Source organism: Colius striatus, chromosome 19 (assembly GCF_028858725.1).
Source record: "Colius striatus isolate bColStr4 chromosome 19, bColStr4.1.hap1, whole genome shotgun sequence".
Classification (NCBI taxonomy): Eukaryota; Metazoa; Chordata; class Aves; order Coliiformes; family Coliidae; genus Colius; species Colius striatus.
The window spans coordinates 1,914,250-1,922,082 of record NC_084777.1 but is presented as its reverse complement, the minus strand read 5'-3'; positions in this window follow the sequence as shown (position 1 = coordinate 1,922,082).

The following is a 7,833-nucleotide window of genomic DNA, read 5'->3' as shown; positions in this document are numbered from 1 at the left end:
CAGAGCCTATAAGAAGCTGCAGCTGATGCTGTTGGCGGATGGGGAAGGAGCTCCAGCTGTGCTGAATAACCCCTGAGGGAAAAGGGCTCTGGGCCAGAAAATGGTTCAGCTGAGTGTAACAGGGACGTGGTGTCAGTGATGCCCTTCAGCCACCAAAGTTTGGTCTCAGCAGCAAATGGCACTGGGTGGTGTGAGGGCAGGGAGGGGAGGGAGACCTGTGACACCCCTCAAGCTGTGCCCTGGGCTCTCTGTGCCTTGCCCCACTGCCCAGGAGCCCTCCCTATGCACGTGGATATGACATTGGGCACCACCCAGCAAGGGCTGCCACAGCCTGGGGGGGGTGGGCTGACGGTCCCTAAGGGGGTCCCCACTCATCACAGCCCCGGCAGACCCCCACCCTTCCCAGGGCACCCAGCCAGCCACAGCCCCCTCTGCCAGGACACTGGTGGGCTCTGAGCTGCTGGAGCAGGGCAGCCAGACAGAGGGGCCGTGGCAGTGCCCGGGGTGGGTGCCAACCTCCATCCTCCCCCCCGGCTGCAGCGGAACGCAAAGCAGGGGCACAGGGGAGGAAAAAGCTCCGAGGAAGCTGGAAGCTCTCGACATAGTTAAAAACCAACATTGCTCTTCAAAATAGATGTGATTGCACTCCTTGTGAGTCATCGAGCAGAGGCACCGAGATTGCTTTGTGCCAGGGACGAGCCCGGGCGCTGATTGTGTGCCGCCCGGATTTGTATCCAACAGCCCGTGGATGGCATGTCAGAGTTTACAGCTCGCATACATTTTCAGCAGTGAGCTTTGCAAAATGTATCAATGTAATCTCTGCCTCCTATATTCCGTGTTGATTAGACACGATTTCTGGCTGGATTTTCAGAAAGCTCAAGTGCTTTTTTAATCACTACAGAAGCTCATTATTGCTTTCCAGTGACTCTTATGTCCTTCACTTCTCCTTTCAGATTAGAGTCTATAGTCAGATGAATATTGGATGATTTCATTACATACAAATGCAATCAACAGTTTTGCATAAATTTCTCCTCTTTTCTTGAGTTTCAATTGACCTCAGCACCCGCGGAGGCAGGCGCAATACACATGTAAATGAGCTGGCGTTGCTGCAAAGACACGGATGCGAGAAACAAGATAAACTGTCAGATAATATTCAGGATTTTTAAGAGATCAAAAAATACTTCCTCGTTCAGCCCAGCCGTGAAAATGGCACCTTCAGCTGCCGGGGAATTCGCTTTTGTTTCACTCCGTGCCCGGCTGTGGACAAAGCCCAGGAGCCACGGTGGCTGACGCTGAGCTGTGCTGGGCAGGCACCGCAGCGTGGGGATGGAGAGGGGCGTCCGTGGGGTGCAGGTGGGGACGGCACAGGGCTCCTAAGGGCAAAGAGGACGCTGGCGAGGTCTTGGCAGACCCCCACGTCTCGAAGGTGCCCGCTGTGCCCACCACAGCCTCTTGCCCACTGCAGAGCTGCGTTTGGCGGCTGAGCCCCCGCTGATGGTCTGTATCCCCCCGCCCCGTCCCCGGCTCCTGCTCTGCCATCACCATCTCAGCCAGGGAATGCTGAGTTCAGAGCCCTCCAGATCCCCACCTCCTGGCATGGCAGGCAGCCCCAAACACCGTGCCAGAGGTGCCCTCCTCGCCCCGCACCGCCAGAGCACAGGGGCACCGCACGCTCCAAATATATTTAAGCTATGGCTCCACACAAACAATCAGGGCTAATTTAAACAAACTATAATTAAACATAAAGGACCTCTTGGTAGGGGAGTCGGGGAAAGCTGTCAGCGGTTCCCCTGGATGCGAAGCTCTTACCTTTAAAAGAATAATTGTGTGCTAACGCGAGCGATGCAGCACTCCCACACTCGCCTTCGGGGGCCAGTGGGGAAAGAAACTCTTGTGTTTCTTTTGATACCTTTTACACACTAATCTTCTTAACAGATTTTTAATTAACGGGAACAGAGCATTTTGCAGCCCTGAAACCTATTGGTGCAATTGCCTGGTGGATTAGTCCGATTAACCACACCAATTACCTGTCTCCAGGCCGCCAGCCCAACCGGGGAGCTCCCGGCGCTGGACACACCGAGCGGCCCCATTCTGAAGCAATTTTGATAAAATAAACTCTCTAATCAGGTAAATAATTCCATAAGGGAAATTGCTGCCTTCCCTCAGCCCCCTCCAGCGGGACCTGGCTACTTTCAGGGGAATGCAACGTGCCTCCAATTACAGACAAATCCCCAGCTCGGAGGCGGTTTGGGAGAAGCCCACGGCACACGGGACGCCCTCGGACCGCAGCGGCCCAGGAATTAAGGCATTTAAGCTGTCAGTGGGAATCTGGCCTGGCCCCCGGTTACCTGGGGGGACACGTAGCGTATTTAGGTTCACGTCCGTTGCAATTTCCTGGCCCCCAGCGTTGATCCCGAATGACTCGCAGCCGCGTCAGGTTCCTGCCCGGGGTCCCTCCGACACGTGGCCCCCGGCTCGGGGACACTGACCTTTGGGCAATTAAGGACATCCAGGCCGGCCTGAGCCTGGACCAGGGGGAACGTGCAGCTGTCCCTCAGAGCTGATGGGTGAGTGGAGCTGCCACATGCTCAGGCTGTGTGGCTGTGCTGGCTGCTGCCACCGCTCCGCTCAGGTGCCCAGACACAGGGGTCCCTTCCCAGCCTCATCTGTGGTTTCCCATGGCCCACTGTAACTTTGAAACTGAGTGTGATGGAGATTCCCACAACTTCCCTCTGCCTGGACCCCGAGCTGGGGGTGTGCTGACGGGCAGAGCAGGGTGCAGGGCCACAGCATGCTTCCCATTGGTTAGTGGAGTGGTTGTCCAGTGCCTGGAATCTGCCAGACACTTGGCTGGGATGGCTCCAAACCTGCTGCCCCAGCTGAGGCAGGTCTTCCCCCCAGGAGGCAGGGAGGAGGGTTCCTGGCCATACCATGCTGTGAGCATGTGAGATGGGGACAGCCTAGGACAAACAACCTGAGGGAGCTAAACCCCAGCAGCGACGTGCTGGTGCCCAGTGCTGTCCACAAGCAGCCATGGTGGGGACAGCCATGGGATGAGGTGACCTTCACATATGCCCTGTAACACTGTCATCCCTGCACTGGTCCCTGATCCCAGCACGAAGGAGCATCTAAAATCTGAGTGGCACATGGCTTTTCTTTCCCCTGCAATAGGAGACTAAAACTCTACCCATTTTGGCTGTCCCCACGTCTCCTGGCATGGTGAGCAGAGGGTGATCCATGGGGCTACCCCAAACTGGAGGGCATGTGTTGGCAGCCCATGGGCAGTCCTGGGCAGCTGGGCTGGAGCTCAGGAGCCACCTCTCTGTGCGGTGCTGGCCAGGGAATCCTACACCAGGGTAATTGGCATCAGATGCTCCCTGACCTGCCGCATCCACCGGGAAGCTGGAAGCATTTATTTGTCTGAGCCAGCGGCTCTATCTGCGTGCGGGAGGCGTTGGCAGTGGCGGGGCTGAGCCCCGTGAGCCTAATGAGGCTGAGCTGAAGATGATGAATATGATTGCTGAAAGCGCTTTCCTGAGTCCTCCTTTCCTGGGGCTCAGGTTACGAGTTCCCAGACAGCCTGTCCAGCCCTGGCTTTTGAGCTCTGATTTGTAGCCCCCCAAACAGCGTCTGTCAGCTCCCCGTGCCGCGGGAAGTGCTGGCTCCTCTGCCGCCGTGCCCGGCTTAGCCGCCAGCCCTGCTCAGCCGTGGGGACAGCTGTGCTCCCCGAGCTGCCCCAGCCTGCCCCAGCCTGCCCCATGCCCCCACGGTCACCCTGAGCCCAGGGCAGGGTGGATCAGAACAGATCAATGCCCCATGAGAGGTCTCCAACAACCAACATCCCCCGTGGCTATCCGGGACCTTCCCCTGTCCCCAGTCAACTCTTAACCTTATGGTAGAAAAAGGAGGGTGATTGGTTTCCCTATTCTCTGCCCCCAGCCCCTGCAGCCCGTGGTCAAGGGTCCACCCACTGAGCCACATCCTACCCAAGGAGGCTCTCAGGGATGTACAAGTATGTGTCAGGCCAGGGGATGCTCCATGGGCCATGCAGATCCCTTGGGATCACAGGGACCCTGGGAACATCAGACTGGGGAGCTGTGGGGTGCTCATGTCCAGCTGCCCCATGGCTCCACTCCCTGTGTGGCGCTTCGGCAGCCTCCTCACCTGCCCCACTCAGCCTTTTGCCTTCCTCAGGGTGGGTTTGAAGTGTCCCCGTGGCTCCACTACCCCTGAGAAGACAGGAGAGGAGGGAGCTTTGGGTGCCAGCTCGTTGAGGACTCTTGAGTCTCTTTGGAGGCCGTGTCACCCCAAATCCAGGGAAAGGGGGTCCCAAGGGGCTTGAGAGGAGCTGCTGCGGGGCAGCCCAAGGCTGAGCAGCTGAGGAGCAGCGTGCTGGGGCCTCCCAGGACCTCCCGCCGAGGCCGCGCTGCCATAGACGGAGTTCTGCTGCCTCCCCACGGGAGGACGCGCCGGCAGCCCCGGCACCCGCAGCCCTGCAGCTCTGCAGCCCCGGCGTCCGCAGCCCCGGCACCCGCAGCCTTGCAGCCCCGGCGTCCGCAGCCTTGCAGCCCCGGCACCCGCAGCCCTGGCACCCGCAGCCCCGCAGCCCCGGCACCCGCAGCCCTGCAGCCCCGCAGCCCCGGCACCCGCAGCCCTGCAGCCCCGCAGCCCTGGCACCCGCAGCTTGGCGCCCGCAGCTCCGCAGCGGCACAGGGGCATCACAGGGTGCGCACCCGGGGGAAGCGGGACAGGGTCACGCCGCGGCAGTGGCCACTCATCGCCCGCAGACAGAGCCACAGCTCCTCCGGAGGGGCTCAGCGCATCCCCACACGGCTGCAGCACCGCTCCAAAAATGCCTTTCCCATCCTATTTCAAGCTGGAACCAAACCGCTGTGACAGTTCCCACGTGCATCCTGCTCAGCTGCCGCCTGAGGGACCCAGGTCCGGCACATGGCTGGGCCAATAGCCCCGAGATAGCCCGAGCCGTGCAGGGTCACAGGCACATCCTCCCTCAGCTCGGGGGGGAGACAGAAAAAGGAAGCAAAACTCCGTTGCTGTCTCCAGAAGGAGAAGGGAAGCCATGGGAGGAAAAGGGGCAAAGCCACAACCCTGATGCCTGTCGCCACTGCTGTGAAAAGAGGAAGAGCAGTGTGAGACTGGTGAGTTGGATGAGAGCGTGGCACGATGTGCAGTGAAGCTCTGGCATGTCACAGGAAAGAGATGACCTTTGAGCATCAGGAACTGCTCTGGCCACATCTGAGATGATTTTGAGTGCTCAGGGCAGAGCTTGACTACCACAGGCTGCCTCTGCCAAGTCCCACTGGCAGCTGTGCCATGAGGAGCATTCCCAGGAGCCACGGCAACACCATGTCCCTACTGCTGCCCTGTGCTTGGAGCAGGTTCCCCATCCCCACACCCAGGCATCTGCCCAGCCCCAGGGATGCTCTGGCTCTTCCCAGTGCTGCTCCTAAGAGTTTATTTTCTCAGTGCAGACTTCAGGCTGTTTGTGCACTTTGGGGGCTCCAGCTTCAGCTCCATGGCTGGTGACAGTGGGGCCACGTTGTGAGGATGTGATCTGGGGTCAAGAGACTGATGGAGACTCATCACATCACTCGCCTCCCCCTGGACCGCTGGCTCCTGCACCAACATCCCCGACGGCAGAGCCCCCTCCCCATGATGGGAGGAGAGGGGAAGCCTCTGTTGAGCCACCAGACGTGGCTGGAGCTCAGTCCATGGTGAGTGTGGTGCCTGGCACGGGGCCCATGGGGCCCGTGCTCCTGGCCAGGCTGAGCAGTGGCACCCAGCGGGCTCAGCTTGTATTCCCCGCCTGGCACTGGCCCAGCAGCCACTTCCTTCCATCCTATGCATGCCACAGACAGAGCTGCCAGTGCCACTGCCCTGTGAGAGCCTCTCTCTCACCCTTCCGAGAGGGTTCATCAGGCCAAAGGAAACTTTTAAACTTGTCTGGTTTTATCCTGCCTTCTCCCCCAACCAGGACCGTGCCAGTGACGTGCACATGAGGCTCAGCAGCACTGCTCTGAAGCTTCCCCTTGCTGCCACAGACTGTTGGAGTGGTTGCTCGCCACATCCAGTGCCCACACTGCCAAGCCTGTGGCAAACCTCAGTCATGTCCTCTGTGCCCCGGATAGCCCTGGTCTCATGCTTGCAGCGAGGAATGCTGCGAGGCTGTGATGGCACTGCCATGCCTGGGTAGCTCTGCCTGCCCTTGCCCTGGCACTGCCCCTCTCCTGCAGGCACAGGGGGCATGGGCAGTGCTCAGGCAAGGGTTTGTGTGACACCATCCCTGGTGCTCCTGCTGAAACCTTCCCAACACCACACCAAAATCCACCCCTCTGTACTGAACCACGAACCTGCCATGGCTTTATATTTAGTGGCCATCCACGTGGCCTGGAGGATGAGCACCAAATCTGAGGCAGGAGCAGCCCTGGCTGCACACACTGATCACACTGACTGCACCCAGGCAGCAAAACCTGCCCCTCCTTTCCAGCCTGAATTTGTCACTGGGAGGTAGCTGATGTCCCCACCCTATGAGAGCACATCCAGAGCCTGCTGAGCTCATGTTTGTGTCCCTGCTGATGCACTTATCTGTTGAAGCTGGCCAGGGATTCCTTTTTGGACTCCTGTGAAGGCTGTTTGCCCTGTGGGGACACTCCCTCCCTGCTGCTGAAACCTCACAGAGCCCCTCAGCACGAGCCCCAGTCCTGCAGCCTCACTCCTGCCCCATCCCCACTGCAGAAACCGCACAGGAACCGCGCAGCCCCCGTCCCCGCTGGGGCTTCCTGCTCTGCAGGGCACAGGCACAAACCCCGAGATAATCTTGAAACACAGCCAGGCCCAGGCTGGGGTCTCTGCTGCTGCTGCAGAGCAGCACAGGACAGGGCTCTGAGGGCCAGCGGGCTCCCCTGGTGAGGATGGCCCAGCAAGGTCTGCAGCACAGCGTGCTCTCGCCCACCCCAGCCGCAGGCTGAGCCTCCCCAGCCAGACACATTCCCCTGCGGGGTGGCTGCTGCCAGCCTGGGCTGGCTTGGCCTGGGCCGTCCCCCCTGTCAGCTCAGCAGGCGCCGAGGGGCAAAGCTGCCAGGCAGGAAACACCCGGCGATGGTTCCACCGATAAACTCGGCTTTTCTGGCTGTGGGCAGCTGTGGGCAGCCCAGGTCCCGGCCCCAGGCGGGCAGCGCTGCCAGGGCAGCCTCCCACAGCGGGTCAGGGGGTCTGAGCCAGGCTCAGCCCACGGCCACGCTGCAGGGATAGTGCTGCTGCCTGGGCTGTAACAAGGTGCCTCGGGGCATGGGGACTCACGCAGGGGGCTTGTGGATCAGGGGATGGTCAAGGGGGTCCTGGGAAACCTGAGGACTGGGGTGTGGGAAACATGGCATGGGGGAGCTGGGGAATGTATGTGTTCCTGTGTGACCTGACTGAGGGGAACCTGCTGTAGCAGGGGGCTGGACTGGATGGGGTTGGGTGCTGTAGGGGGTTGGACTGGATGAGCTCTGGAGGTCCTTTCCAGCACCTATGATTGGAGAGCAGGGCACGGGCATGGGGATGCTGAGAGACACGGGGGACCCACGGGGGACATGAGGAGCAGGGTTGGAGCATGGGAGTGCTGGGTGATGTGAAGACCCTGAGGACCAAGGTGTGGGTGTGGGGATTCTAGAGGACGCGGGGTCCAGAAGGTGAATAGGGAGATGCTCGGGGAGGTGGGGACAGGGAAAGACCTGGGGATGGGTAGGGGCTCCTGGGAGGCACGGGGACCCCAGACGTGCGCGGGCCGGGCAGCCCCGCCGGGCTGTCGGAGGCGGCCCCGTCCCGCCG